Source organism: Hirundo rustica, chromosome Z, assembly GCF_015227805.2.
Source record: "Hirundo rustica isolate bHirRus1 chromosome Z, bHirRus1.pri.v3, whole genome shotgun sequence".
Lineage (NCBI taxonomy): Eukaryota > Metazoa > Chordata > Aves > Passeriformes > Hirundinidae > Hirundo > Hirundo rustica.
This window is the reverse complement of record NC_053488.1, coordinates 582,652-597,246: the sequence shown is the minus strand read 5'-3', so window position 1 is coordinate 597,246 and position 14,595 is coordinate 582,652. Positions and strand designations below refer to the sequence as shown.

The following is a 14,595-nucleotide window of genomic DNA, read 5'->3' as shown; positions in this document are numbered from 1 at the left end:
CAGGAAATCAAACGGACGCTCCCTGGTTATGCTCAAGCAATTATTCAGGAGTCAGAGAGAAAAGTGGGAACCCTGGGCTGGGATAAGGCCTTCGGGCGGCTTCTTTGCTTCCTAGCGGCTCTCTCCTTTTTTGCCAGCTCCCTGGAAGAAGAAAAACAACAGCAATAAAGTTTCAAACCCGGGCAGGACGCCCTGGCTTTGGGCAGACGGAAGCGCAGCTCCCCGGGAGCGAGCCCAGGCCGTGCGCCGGGGAGCTCCGGGAATCTGGGATCGCCTGCGTGATGGAAGGGCTGGAAAAGCACACCCAGCTGCCGGCTTTAGTGCTGGGACACAGCCAGGCCCGGGCTCAGGCTTAGAGCTGGGACTGCACAACGCCCCAAAGCCAGCTTACACATCCGGCATTACACCCAGCACCCAGCTCCAGGAGAAACTCGGCTGGGAGAAGCCCCCGGGATGCTCCCTCAGAATACTGACCTCACCCTGCAGCCCCTCCAAAATAGGGGAAGCTACGGAAATCATCCAGAAATCCACGGATTTCCGCTTCTTCAGAACCAAAGCGGCAGCAAAATGTGTCCAAACCGGACTGCAAAGCAGCAGCTCCGAGGATTTATTCCAGAGGGGACGCAAGGATCCCTCAGCCAGCCGGCATTTCTCTCGGGCTCTTCCCACTGCTCTCTGAGGACACAAGCAGCACTTTTTCCCTGCTGTTCTCCTTTCTATCAATGCAAAGAGCTCTGTTCTGTATTTAGCTTAGAACAGTAGAACAATTTTTTCATGACCTTGACAATCAGTGAAGGGCAGCAAAAGCTGGTTAAAAAAAAAAAGTCTGCCCAAAAATACCTGCCCAAAAATCCTCTAAAAGAAATGCCCCAAAAGACCCCCAAAGCGCAACTACCACAACCCTGCCACTCGCCACGTTCAAGCCAAAAAAGCCTTCATGCTAGGCTACCTTTTAAATTCTAGAATTTATTATGTTTATATTTATCATTACCATTTCTGTTTTATATCCGTACCTATGTATATTATAGATATTATAATACACATAGCGTGTCATAGTAGAGATTGTATTTATTTATATTGCTGATATTATTTTTCATATTTTACATTGCTCTTTTTATTAATTATACTTTCCTATTTTTGTATTGATTTTTAAAATTTTCTGTTTGTTTATATGGTAGACGATATTTTAAACTATACGCATTCATTCACCTAAAACATCAGAACCACAGTCAATTAGAATTAAATGAGCCTGCTTTTCTAAGGGGTAAAGATTTCATTCTCATTAAAATAATAGTGGCAGATTTTCTCTTTCTGTGCTTTATTTCAGGGTGGCGTGGAGGGTTGTTTGTGTGGGGGTTTTTTAGGTTTGGGGGGTTTTTTTAAATTTTGGTTGTTTGCTTTGTTTTGGATTTCTTTCTCACTAAACAATGAGGTTTGGAGAGTTACAGAATAAAAAATCTACTTTCTTTTATTGCTGCCTCTGAAATACACCCCGACATCAAGTGACTGCTGCGAACCCTGTTCGTGGGTAGAATGAGACCTGTTAGGGGATAAAAAGGAAAAACACGGCACCGTGGCGCTTACAGCTTTCTCCCTTCGGGTTCCTCAATGGAGCAGAAAGTACAGAGGCTTTGGTCTCACTCCCCATTATATCCAGGCCTTCGGTGGGTGGCCACGGCTGTCATTTTCCAACTTCTTTGTTGCCAGCAGACAATCTGCCACATACTCGAGGTAAAAAAGGGTAAGGAAAAAGAAAAAGAAAAAAAGAAAACATGAATAATAATAATAAAAAAGAAATAAAATAAAACATTTTAAAATAAAATATAAGTAATTAAAAAGAAAATATATATATATGAAATAAAAATTAAAAAAACAAAATAAAAATAAATTAAAAACGAAAATAAAAATTAAATAATATTTTAAAAATTAAAAGGAATTAAAAAGAAAAAAATAGTAACAACAAAAGTAAAAATCATAAATAAATAAAATCAAATTATAAAGCTTGAAGAAATAAAAGAGAAAACATTTTAAAAATACAAAGAAAAAAATTACATGAATAAATAAAACTCAATAAAATAAAAGAGAATTTAAAAAATTGCTAAAGTCAAAAAGTAAAATAAATAATAATATAAAAAAAAATGCAGCTCGGAGGAAAACACCCCAAAACACCACCCCAGAACCATCAAATGTTCGGCAAATCCCCCGAACCTCCCCTGGAAACCTCCCCCCGCCTGAAACCCCAAATTTCCATTCTTAGTCCCCCAAAGCCCACCTTGGCAATCCCCCCAACCCCCCTCATATGCCCAAAAATTTCCACTCAAGCCCCAAATTCCCCTCTTCAAGCTCCAAAATTCCCCCCCCAACTCCCCCTCGATTCCCCAAAATCCCCTCGGGAACCCCCAAGTGCTCCCCGGGACTCTCCCAATTCCCTCCTAAAGCCCCACATTTCCACCCCCAAAGCCTCACATTTTTCCTCTTAACCCCCAAATCCGGCCCCGAGCCCCGAGATGTCCCCCGCAAATTCACCTCTGGGTCTCTTCCTCCTCCGGCGGCTGCAGGGGCCACCCCGGCACCGCGGGGCAGCGCCCCCAAACCCGGGGGGGGGTCAGCCTCCGAGCCCCAGTCGCGACCGCCCCCCCGAGCCACGGGCCTCGGGAGGCGCCGAAATCAGGGAAGGGACCGCGGGGCCCCGGGGGGAATTCGGGGTTCGCCAAAAATCGGAGACGGGGGAAAACATGGCAGAGGAAATTTGGGGGGGGTCCCAAGGGGAATTGAAGGGATCCAGGTAGGAATGGGGGGTTTTGGGGGCCGAGGAGCACCGGAAACGCCCCTCAGCCACGTGGAAACCCATAGAGATAAGGGGTGGCGGACCAGAAATCGCCCCCGTCCTCGCGGAACCACCGAGATAGCAAAGAGGGGCCCCTGAAGGCCGCTCCGCCACGCAGAAAAACCATAGAGATATAGGGTGGCGGACCGAAAGCGCCCCCGCCCTCTGAGAATCATCGAGATAGCAAAGAGGGGCCCCTGAAGGCCGCTCCGCCACGCAGAAAAACCATAGAGATAAGGCCTGGCGGACCGAAAGCGCCCCCGCCCTCTGAGAATCATCGAGATAGCAAAGAGGGGCCCCTGACGGCCGCTCCGCCACGCAGAAAAACCATAGAGATAGGGGGTGGCGGACCGAAAGCGCCCCCGCCCTCTGAGAATCATCGAGATAGCAAAGAGGGGCCCCTGAAGGCCGCTCCGCCACGCAGAAAAACCATAGAGATATAGGGTGGCGGACCGAAAGCGCCCCCGCCCTCTGAGAATCATCGAGATAGCAAAGAGGGGCCCCTGAAGGCCGCTCCGCCACGCAGAAAAACCATAGAGATACGGGGTGGCGGACCGAAAGCGCCCCCGCCCTCTCGGAATCATCGAGATAGCAAAGAGGAGCACCGGAAATCATAGAGACAAGGAGTAGAGGACCGGAAACGCCCCCCGCCCGATCGGAATCATACAGTTATTCCAATTTTCGGAGTACCGGGACTCCCCTTCGCCACGCGGAAGTCATAGAGATGGCGGGTGGGGGACCGGACCCGTGCAGCTGCAGGTGCTTCCTGTCATGATTTCCCAACTGAGCCCCGCTGCTCCCGCACGTCCGGGGGGCATCCTATCCTCGCCGAGCTCGTGGGAAGGTGGCAGCGCAGGGAGCCCTGAGGGGGGAGCCCCAATAAGGGCGCTGGGAGACCCCAGAAATCCGAATGTGGGGAGGGCGACACGGGACGGGACAAAAGTCAAGTTCGTTTGCTGGTAGTTTTTGGAGGGGTTTTATTTGGGGTTGGGGGGGGGAGGTGAGTCCTGGCGCCCTCGGCTCCCTTCTTTTTTGGCCACGATGACAACAGCAGACAGAACCAGACCTGAAAGGGAAAAGGGAGAGGTTTGGACCTACAACAAGTCCCCCAGAAGTCCTAAACTTCCTTCAGATGTCCCCCCCGGAAGTCCAAAATCCCCTCAGAACTTCCCAGGACCGCTCTGTGTCCACAGCACTGCCCCGAGCTCACAGCCCGGCGCTCCCACGCGCGGCGGGGACGGGCACGGGGGGAGCTGCAGTACCGCTCTCTGTCCACACGGTGGCAGCACTGCCCCGAAGCTCAGCCCGGCCTCGAGCACGGGCAGAGAACGGAGGCAAAAAAGAACGGGCCCAAAAATCCCCGCCCAAAAATCCTCTCAAAGAAATGCCCCAAAAGACCCCCAAGCGCAACTGCCACAACCCTGCCACTCGCCACGTTCAAACCAAAAAAGCCTTCATGCTAGGCTGTCTTTTAAATTTTAGTATTTATTATGTTTATGTTTATATTTATCATTACCATTTCTGTTTTATATCTGTGCCTATGTATATTATAGATATTATAATACACATAGCGTGTCATAATAGAGATTGTATTTATTTATATTGCTGATATTATTTTTCGTATTTTACATTGCTTATTTTATTAATTATACTTTCCTATTTTTGTATTGATTTTTAAAATTTTCTGTTTGTTTATATAGTAAATGATATTTTAAACTATAGAAATTCATGAACCTGACATATCAGAACAACAATTAATTAGAATTAAATTAGCCTGCTTTTCTAAAGGGTAAAAATTTATTTCTCATTAAAATAATATTGGCAGATTTTCTCTTTCTGTGGTTTTTTCCGAGGTTGTGGTTTTTTTTTTTTTTCTTTTTTTTTTTTCTTTTTTTTTTTTTTTTCTTTTTGGTTTTTGTTTGCTTTGTTTTGGATTTCTTTCTCACTAAACAATGAGGTTTGGAGAGTTACAGAATAAAAATTCTACTTTCTTTTATTGCTGCCTCTGAAATACACCCCGACATCAAGTGACTGCTGCTAACACTGTTCATGGGTAGAATGAGACCTGTTAGGGGATAAAAAGGAAAAAAACGGCACTGTGGCACTTACAGCTTTCTCCCTTTGGGTTCCTCAATGGAGCAGAAAGTACAGAGGCTTTGGTCTCACTCCCCATTATATCCAGGCCTTCGGTGGGTGGCCACGGCTGTCATTTTCCAACTTCTTTGTTGCCAACAGCCAATCTGCCACATACTCGGCGTAAGAAAGAGTAAGGGGAAAAAAAGAAAACATGGGGAAAAAAAAAATGAACTCACATTATAAAATAAAATAAAAGTAATAAAAAAGTAAAAAATAAAAGATCAATAAATAAAATTATATATTAAAAATATAAAATACAAATAAAAAACAAAATAAAAATAACATGAAAATAAAAATTAATATTTTAAAAATTAAAAGTCATTTAAAAGTAAAGAAAATAAAATAAAAACAAAAGTTAAAAAATAAATAAATTAAAATATAAAGATTGAAGAAATAAAATTTAAAACCTTTTTAAAAATTCAAAACAAAAAATTCCATGAAAAAATAAAACTCAAGAAAATAAAATAGTCTGGAAAAAAAATAAAATAAATAAAGGCAGCTCTCCTCTCCTGCCACTGCCTAACACAGCTCCGGGAGGATCCTGCACGACGCAGGGATGGGGAAAACAAACCCAGTGCCTCCCAGACAAGAAGGTTTTGAGACAATTCCCAGGTTTGCTTGGAAACAAATTCTATTTTAGAGGGAAACTCACTTCGGATGAACATCCAAATGTGCCAAGGCAGGAAAGATCCACCCCATTGTGTCCAGGGAACAGCAATTAGGCCAGGAGTGAGGTTGTAATGGGATTGATGGCATTAAAAATGCACTAAATTTGACTTTACAGAGAGATTCATGACGGCAATTAAACACGCAGCAAGTTTTCCTGGGAATTTACAGCATCCTGCAGGTACGGTGATCCACAATGCCCATTAACCGACACTCTTTTGGCAAACTTCCTTGCAAATGTGCCCTAAGAGGTACAAAAATTCCAACTGGGATGGAAAATCGGCATTTGCAATAAATACCCCCTCACTAAAATCAGAGAGAGGAAAACCATGAAATAAAAGGAAGGAATAACACCCAAATCCCAGCTTGCCTGGAAAACAAGCTCGGGAATTTCTAACATGAAAAACTTTTGGAACAGTCAGGAGGTTGCTGGAAGTTCATGGAAGGATGATTTAAAATCTGCCTCCTCTGCTCTGATTTTAAAGGGAAGTGAGAACTAAACATGGCACGTTACACTTCTCCAAGAATTATCTGTGTTTTGTGGGAGTAGCAATCCAAAGAAACTCCAGTCTTACCTGGATTTGACATCTCAAACTCTCGGCAGAGCGGGGAAGTTTCAATGGAACGAGCGAGCCACAATTGCTGGAATAACAAAATTCAGTGGGACAGAAGTCAGGAACTTTATTTACAAATCCATGCAGCAGGAGGAGGAGGAGGAGGAGGACACCAGGAACGCGCTCCAGCTGAAGGCAAGGATTTATTGGAAAAGGCAGGAAATCAAACGGACGCTCCCTGGTTACGCTCAAGCAATTATTCAGGAGTCAGAGAGAAAAGTGGGAACCCTGGGCTGGGATAAGGCCTTCGGGCGGCTTCTTTGCTTCCTAGCGGCTCTCTCCTTTTTTGCCAGCTCCCTGGAAGAGGAAAAACAACAGCAATAAAGTTTCAAACCCGGGCAGGACGCCCTGGCTTCGGGCAGACGGAAGCTCAGCTCCCCGGGAGCGAGCCCAGGCCGTGCGCCGGGGAGCTCCGGGAATCTGGGATCGCCTGCGTGATGGAAGGGCTGGAAAAGCACACCCAGCTGCCGGCTTTAGTGCTGGGACACAGCCAGGCCCGGGCTCAGGCTTAGAGCTGGGACTGCACAACGCCCCAAAGCCAGCTTAGACATCCGGCATTACACCCAGCACCCAGCTCCAGGAGAAACTCGGCTGGGAGAAGCCCCCGGGATGCTCCCTCAGAATACTGACCTCACCCTGCAGCTCCTCCAAAATAGGGGAAGCTACGGAAATCATCCAGAAATCCACGGATTTCCGCTTCTTCAGAACCAAAGCGGCAGCAAAATGTGTCCAAACCGGACTGCAAACCAGCAGCTCCGAGGATTTATTCCAGAGGGGACACTAGGATCCCTCAGCCAGCCGGCATTTCTCTCGGGCTCTTCCCACTGCTCTCTGAGGACACAAGGAGCACTTTTTCCCTGCTGTTCTCCTTTCTATCAATGCAAAGAGCTCTGTTCTGTATTTAGCTTAGAACAGTAGAACAATTTTTTCATGACCTTGACGATCAGTGAAGGGCAGCAAAAGCTGATTAAAAAAAAAAAGAGCCTGTCCAAAAATCCTCTAAAAGAAATGCCCCAAAAGACCCCCAAAGCGCAACTACCACAACCCTGCCACTCGCCACGTTCAAACCAAAAAAGCCTTCATGCTAGGCTACCTTTTAAATTCTAGTATTTATTATGTTTATATTTATCATTACCATTTCTGTTTTATATCCGTACCTATGTATATTATAGATATTATAATACACATAGCGTGTCATAGTAGAGATTGTATTTATTTATATTGCTGATATTATTTTTCATATTTTACATTGCTCTTTTTATTAATTATACTTTCCTATTTTTGTATTGATTTTTAAAATTTTCTGTTTGTTTATATGGTAGACGATATTTTAAACTATACGCATTCATTCACCTAAAACATCAGAACCACAGTCAATTAGAATTAAATGAGCCTGCTTTTCTAAGGGGTAAAGATTTCATTCTCATTAAAATAAGAGTGGCAGATTTTCTCTTTCTGTGCTTTATTTCGGGGTGGGGTGGAGGGTTGTTTGTGTGGGGGTTTTTTAGGTTTGGGGTTTTTTTTTTAAATTTTGGTTGTTTGCTTTGTTTTGGATTTCTTTCTCACTAAACAATGAGGTTTGGAGAGTTACAGAATAAAAATTCTACTTTCTTTTATTGCTGCCTCTGAAATACACCCCGACATCAAGTGACTGCTGCGAACCCTGTTCATGGGTAGAATGAGACCTGTTAGGGGATAAAAAGGAAAAAAACAGCACCGTGGCGCTTACAGCTTTCTCCCTTCGGGTTCCTCAATGGAGCAGAAAGTACAGAGGCTTTGGTCTCACTCCCCATTATATCCAGGCCTTCGGTGGGTGGCCACGGCTGTCATTTTCCAACTTCTTTGTTGCCAGCAGACAATCTGCCACATACTCGGGGTAAGAAAGGGTAAGGAAAAAAAAAAGAGAAAAAAAGAAAACATGAATAATAATAATAAAAAAGAAATAAAATAAAACATTTTAAAATAAAATATAAGTAATTAAAAAGAATATATATATATATGAAATAAAAATTAAAAAAACAAAATAAAAATAAATTAAAAACGAAAATAAAAATTAAATAATATTTTAAAAATTAAAAGGAATTAAAAAGAAAAAAATAGTAACAACAAAAGTAAAAATCATAAATAAATAAAATCAAATTATAAAGCTTGAAGAAATAAAAGAGAAAACATTTTAAAAATACAAAGAAAAAAATTACATGAATAAATAAAACTCAATAAAATAAAAGAGAATTTAAAAAATTGCTAAAGTCAAAAAGTAAAATAAATAATAATATAAAAAAAAATGCAGCTCGGAGGAAAACACCCCAAAACACCACCCCAGAACCATCAAATGTTCGGCAAATCCCCCGAACCTCCCCTGGAAACCTCCCCCCGCCTGAAACCCCAAATTTCCATTCTTAGTCCCCCAAATCCCACCTTGGCAATCCCCCCAACCCCCCCTCCTATGCCCAAAAATTTCCACTCAAGCCCCAAATTCCCCTCTTCAAGCTCCGAAATTCCCCCCCCAACTCCCCCTCGATTCCCCAAAATCCCCTCGGGAACCCCCAAGTGCTCCCCGGGACTCTCCCAATTCCCTCCTAAAGCCCCACATTTCCACCCCCAAAGCCTCACATTTTTCCTCTTAACCCCCAAATCCGGCCCCGAGCCCCGAGATGTCCCCCGCAAATTCACCTCTGGGTCTCTTCCTCCTCCGGCGGCTGCAGGGGCCACCCCGGCACCGCGGGGCAGCGCCCCCAAACCCGGGGGGGGGTCAGCCTCCGAGCCCCAGTCGCGACCGCCCCCCCGAGCCACGGGCCTCGGGAGGCGCCGAAATCAGGGAAGGGACCGCGGGGCCCCGGGGGGAATTCGGGGTTCGCCAAAAATCGGAGACGGGGGAAAACATGGCAGAGGAAATTTGGGGGGGGGGCCCCAAGGGGAATTGAAGGGAGCCAGGTAGGAATGCGGCGGTTTTAGGGGGCGAGGAGCACCGGAAACGCCCCTCAGCCACGTGGAAACCCATAGAGATAAGGGGTGGCGGACCAGAAATCGCCCCCGCCCTCGCGGAACCACCGAGATAGCAAAGAGGGGCCCCTGAAGGCCGCTCCGCCACGCAGAAAAACCATAGAGATATGGCCTGGCGGACCGAAAGCGCCCCCGCCCTCTGAGAATCATCGAGATAGCAAAGAGGGGCCCCTGAAGGCCGCTCCGCCACGCAGAAAAACCATAGAGATACGGGGTGGCGGACCGAAAGCGCCCCCGCCCTCTCGGAATCATCGAGATAGCAAAGAGGGGCCCCTGAAGGCCGCTCCGCCACGCAGAAAAACCATAGAGATATGGGGTGGCGGACCGAAAGCGCCCCCGCCCTCTCGGAATCATCGAGATAGCAAAGAGGGGCCCCTGAAGGCCGCTCCGCCACGCAGAAAAACCATAGAGATATGGGGTGGCGGACCGAAAGCGCCCCCGCCCTCTCGGAATCATCGAGATAGCAAAGAGGAGCACCGGAAATCATAGAGACAAGGAGTAGAGGACCGGAAACGCCCCCCGCCCGATCGGAATCATACAGTTATTCCAATTTTCGGAGTACCGGGACTCCCCTTCGCCACGCGGAAGTCATAGAGATGGCGGGTGGGGGACCGGACCCGTGCAGCTGCAGGTGCTTCCTGTCATGATTTCCCAACTGAGCCCCGCTGCTCCCGCACGTCCGGGGGGCATCCTATCCTCGCCGACCTCGTGGGAAGGTGGCAGCGCAGGGAGCCCTGAGGGGGGAGCCCCAATAAGGGCGCTGGGAGACCCCAGAAATCCGAATGTGGGGAGGGCGACACGGGACGGGACAAAAGTCAAGTTCGTTTGTTGGTAGTTTTTGGAGGGGTTTTATTTGGGGTTGGGGGGGGGAGGTGAGTCCTGGCGCCCTCGGCTCCCTTCTTTTTTGGCCACGATGACAACAGCAGACAGAACCAGACCTGAAAGGGAAAAGGGAGAGGTTTGGACCTACAACAAGTCCCCCAGAAGTCCTAAACTTCCTTCAGATGTCCCCCCCGGAAGTCCAAAATCCCCTCAGAACTTCCCAGGACCGCTCTGTGTCCACAGCACTGCCCCGAGCTCACAGCCCGGCGCTCCCACGCGCGGCGGGGACGGGCACGGGGGGAGCTGCAGTACCGCTCTCTGTCCACACGGTGGCAGCACTGCCCCGAAGCTCAGCCCGGCCTCGGGCACGGGCAGAGAACGGAGGCAAAAAAGAACGGGCCCAAAAATCCCCGCCCAAAAATCCTCTCAAAGAAATGCCCCAAAAGACCCCCAAGCGCAACTGCCACAACCCTGCCACTCGCCACGTTCAAACCAAAAAAGCCTTCATGCTAGGCTATCTTTTAAATTTTAGTATTTATTATGTTTATGTTTATATTTATCATTACCATTTCTGTTTTATATCTGTGCCTATGTATATTATAGATATTATAATACACATAGCGTGTCATAGTAGAGATTGTATTTATTTATATTGCTGATATTATTTTTCGTATTTTACATTGCTAATTTTATTAATTATACTTTCCTATTTTTGTATTGATTTTTAAAATTTTCTGTTTGTTTATATAGTAAATGATATTTTAAACTATAGAAATTCATGAACCTGACATATCAGAACCACAATCAATTAGAATTAAATGAGCCTGCTTTTCTAAAGGGTAAAGATTTCATTCTCATTAAAATAATACTGGCAGATTTTCTCTTTCTGTGTTTTATTTCAGGGTGGCGTGGAGGGCTGTTTGTGTGGGGGTTTTTTCATTTTTTTGGTTTGTTGTTTTTTTTTTTTTTAATTTTGGTTGTTTGCTTTGTTTTGGATTTCTTTCTCACTAAACAATGAGGTTTGGAGAGTTACAGAATAAAAAACCTACTTTCTTTTATTGCTGCCTCTGAAATACACCCCGACATCAAGTGACTGCTGCGAACCCTGTTCGTGGGTAGAATGAGACCTGTTAGGGGATAAAAAGGAAAAAAACGGCACCGTGGCGCTTACAGCTTTCTCCCTTCGGGTTCCTCAATGGAGCAGAAAGTACAGAGGCTTTGCTCTCACTCCCCATTATATCCAGGCCTTCGGTGGGTGGCCACGGCTGTCATTTTCCAACTTCTTTGTTGCCAGCAGACAATCTGCCACAAACTCGGCGTAAGAAAGGGTAAGGAAAAAAAAAGAAGAAAACAAGAAAACATTGGAAAAAAAAAAATTTAAAACAAAACAAAAGTAATTAAATAGTAAAAAAGAAAAAAAAATTCTATATAAAAATATATTAAAAAAACAAAATAAAAATAACATGAAAATAAAAATTAATATTTTAAAAATTAAGTCATTTAAAAGTAAATACAATAACAACAAAAGTAAAAATAATAAATAAAATAAAATTATAAATAGAGAAGGAATTAAATATAAAACCTTTTTAAAAGTTCAAAACAAAAAATTCCATGAAAAAATAAAACTCAAGAAAATAAAATTACAAAATTAAAAAAGTAAAAAATAAAATAAATAGTAATACAAAAATAAATGCAGCTCTCTTCTCCTGCCACTGCCTAACACAGCTCCGGGAGGATCCTGCACTACGCAGGGATGGGGAAAACAAACCCAGTGCCTCCCAGGCAAGAAGGTTTTGAGACAATTCCCAGGTTTGCTTGGAAACAAATTTTATTTTAGAGGGAAACTCACTTCGGATGAACATCCAAATGTGCCAAGGCAGGAAAGAATCGTTTCTTCTCCCTGTTTCCGAGTTTCCGAGTCATCCTGTAATTCATAACCTGCACCGCTGCAGACCAATCTGACACGGGTGAGTAACACATACGGCTCCTGCGCTCCAAGCCACGCGTCCCCGATGGAAACGGAAGTCAGGAATACAAAAACAGGTCTGGAAGAAAGATGAGGGGAAAAATCAGAACAGATATTCTTCTCTTTCCACACAGTAATCCCAAGCCGAGCTGTTTACCTCCAGGACTATGTTTTAAAGAGGTCCCCTAACTCTCTTCCTAGAGTTTTGCCCATGCAAAGCCAATGATCCTACTCACAAGAAGGAACAAAGCAGTTTCCTGTTAAATAAAACAGTTTGAAATCTGACCTGTCAGGTGCTATCACTGACCAGCAAGAGGAATCAGCATCCAGGCCCACGGGGACCTCTTTTTCGCAGACTATTTTCCCTCTTGGAATTGGTTGGGGTTTTTTTGTTTGTTTGTTTTTTTTAATACCTTTGGTTCCATTTTAGTCCTTGAAAGGGAAGTCTCTTAGAGGGAGCGTGTGTGTTGTGGCCTGTGAGGTCAGAAAACCCCACAGAGTTTTTCCATGCTCTCCGCTGCCCACCCCTGCCCCCACCCCACCAAAGACGCAGCTTCTGCTTTGGGAAGCCATGAGCCCTGGTGGACATGGGAAAACGACTTGACCGGACTACAAAAGCCGTGCAATTTCCTAGTTCCTCCCACCACTGCCTTGTCGCAGGAGCGATAAGACCGAGACGAGTCACCCGTCCTGTCCCGTCCTCTTCCATCACTGCTGATAGGCACAGGGGTTTCATAAGCTCACGCAAGGTGCTGGCCAGGCCCTGCAGCAGGGTGCAACCGAGCACTCCGAGCTCCCTGCTTTGTACTCGTGCACTCTTGACTGAGCTTTTCACTCTGGGGAAGAGAAGGGGAGGGATGAAAAAGAAACCCAACAAAAGCCTAAAGGCTAAAATTCTTCCCTGCTGAAGACTTGTTCAAACAAGCCGTTCCAAAGGGGGCAGGATCCATTCAATACTCACCAACCCATCTGGCCAAGGTCACAGTTCTCTGCCCACCGAGGACACAGCAACCAGCAGGGACCTTTCTCTCGCTCTCCAGCACAGGCTTCCTCCCACCACACGCAGGGACTGACTTAGTCCCAGGCTGGCAACAGGAGAGGCACGAGGAATATTCTGAAGTCATTCCCATCTCAGTGCTGTCCAGACCCGGGAGAAAGTGCTTCCCGCACCCCTCCTGCAGTTGTCTTGCCTGTCTCTTCCAGCTTCGGAAGGTTTCTGGGGGAGCCGGGATTATCGGTGCGCTTCAGAAGCGGCAGGGGCCCAAAGCGTTCCCTCGGGAGCGTGGAGCTTTCAGCTCTTTATCCCAAACAGTCTCCCCAGCGCTCTGCAATCTAGAAAGAAAAAAGTGAAAAGAAGGCACACAAATTCATTCTGACATTAGGGAGGGTTGCTTATCCCAACACACTTGTAGGCAATAAATCGTTTCTACCACTCTAACAAACCGACTCCAGCCGCTGCCTCAACTCCATGATAACTATTTAAACATTGTTTCAAGAATCCTAGGAGACGCCTGGCTTGGAACTCTCAGCAACTGCTCAGCTTGGCTACTTCAAAGACTTCCCCACCCAGGAAACCGAGCGCTCCCAGCCTGTAACAGCACATCCGCTACAAAGCCGATCAAACCTTCCACACACAGACGACACGAGGCTGCTGCGAGTCCTCTATGGGCGGCAGCAACAGCTCCCGGGGACGCGAACAGCACCCCCCCCGCTCACAGCTCGCTCAGGGTGGGAGCGCGGGGGTGAGTGGGGAGGGCGGGGAGCGGCGGGGAGCAGAGGGGAGGAGAGGGGAGAGGACGGCACAGGGACGGGACGGGCCGAGCGCCCGGCACGGCACAGGGACAACTCCCGGGACGCCGGCCGCGGCGGGACCTCGGCCGATCCGGGCGTCCCCGCCGCTGCCTGTCGGCGCAGGCCCGGCTCCCGCCCGCCCCCCGCCCGCCCGAGGCGCCGCTGAGCCCCCAAGCCTGTCCCCCCCACACCTCGAAACGCCGCGGGAATTCGCGCTCGGGCCGCGTCGTGGTCAGGATAGCGCGCAGGCAGCCGGCTAGACGAACCTCGGCGTCCTTGATTTTCTCCGCCCTTTTTGCCGCCATCTTTGGAAGGTCAGGCACGTCGCGCCGAACCGCCGTCTTGGGAGTGGCACCACGTGACTTCCGCCCCTACCCGTCGCCATCTTTATTAAGGCTGAAGTAATTTCTGGTTCGGCCGCCGTCTTTTTTTCTGGCACTGCTAAGGCCCCCATAGGATCATATCATAGGCGCCTGACTAAAATCTGCTCTCGAAAGCCACCCGCGGCGCGTCTGAGCCCCCAGCCCACGTCCGCACACCTCAAAACGCTGCAGAAAATTGCGTCCAGGTGGCGCCGTGGTCAGGATACCGCGCAGGCAGTCAGCGAGTCGTACCTTGGGGGGGGGGTCCTTGATTTTTCCCGCCCTTTTTGCAGCCATCTTTGGAAGGTCAGGTCCTTTGCAGTCAGCCGCCATCTTGGGAGTGGCACACCGGGGGGGTGTCCCGCCCCCCACCCCCCCCTCGGCTCGTTCATTAGGCACCTGACTAAA

At 47.2% G+C, this 14,595-nt stretch overlaps 2 long non-coding RNA genes across 13 annotated transcripts; both read right to left on the bottom strand.

Moving 5' to 3' along the window:
• Nucleotides 1-6: 6 nt before the first annotated feature.
• Nucleotides 7-9,425, bottom strand: LOC120765567 (uncharacterized). Of its 9 annotated transcripts, none has more exons than XR_009208625.1 (7): nucleotides 8,917-9,425; nucleotides 7,973-8,113; nucleotides 6,874-7,074; nucleotides 5,616-6,540; nucleotides 1,585-1,725; nucleotides 475-716; nucleotides 7-141 (listed from the first exon to the last, which is right to left on the bottom strand). It is a non-coding gene; the product is annotated as an uncharacterized LOC120765567 (long non-coding RNA). The 9 variants fall into 9 exon arrangements; XR_009208627.1 differs by having other exon boundaries at nucleotides 7,973-8,103; XR_009208626.1 differs by lacking the exon at nucleotides 8,917-9,425 and having other exon boundaries at nucleotides 5,616-5,873; nucleotides 6,205-6,540; nucleotides 7,973-8,158.
• Nucleotides 9,426-9,587: 162 nt separating this feature from the next.
• Nucleotides 9,588-14,123, bottom strand: LOC120765568 (uncharacterized). Of its 4 annotated transcripts, XR_009208630.1 has the most exons (6): nucleotides 13,659-13,795; nucleotides 12,996-13,366; nucleotides 12,720-12,870; nucleotides 11,918-12,113; nucleotides 11,240-11,370; nucleotides 9,588-10,184 (listed from the first exon to the last, which is right to left on the bottom strand). It is a non-coding gene; the product is annotated as an uncharacterized LOC120765568 (long non-coding RNA). The 4 variants fall into 4 exon arrangements; XR_009208629.1 differs by lacking the exons at nucleotides 12,720-12,870; nucleotides 13,659-13,795 and adding an exon at nucleotides 14,017-14,123; XR_005704469.1 differs by lacking the exon at nucleotides 12,720-12,870 and having other exon boundaries at nucleotides 11,118-11,370.
• Between the last annotated feature and the right edge of the window lie 472 nt (nucleotides 14,124-14,595).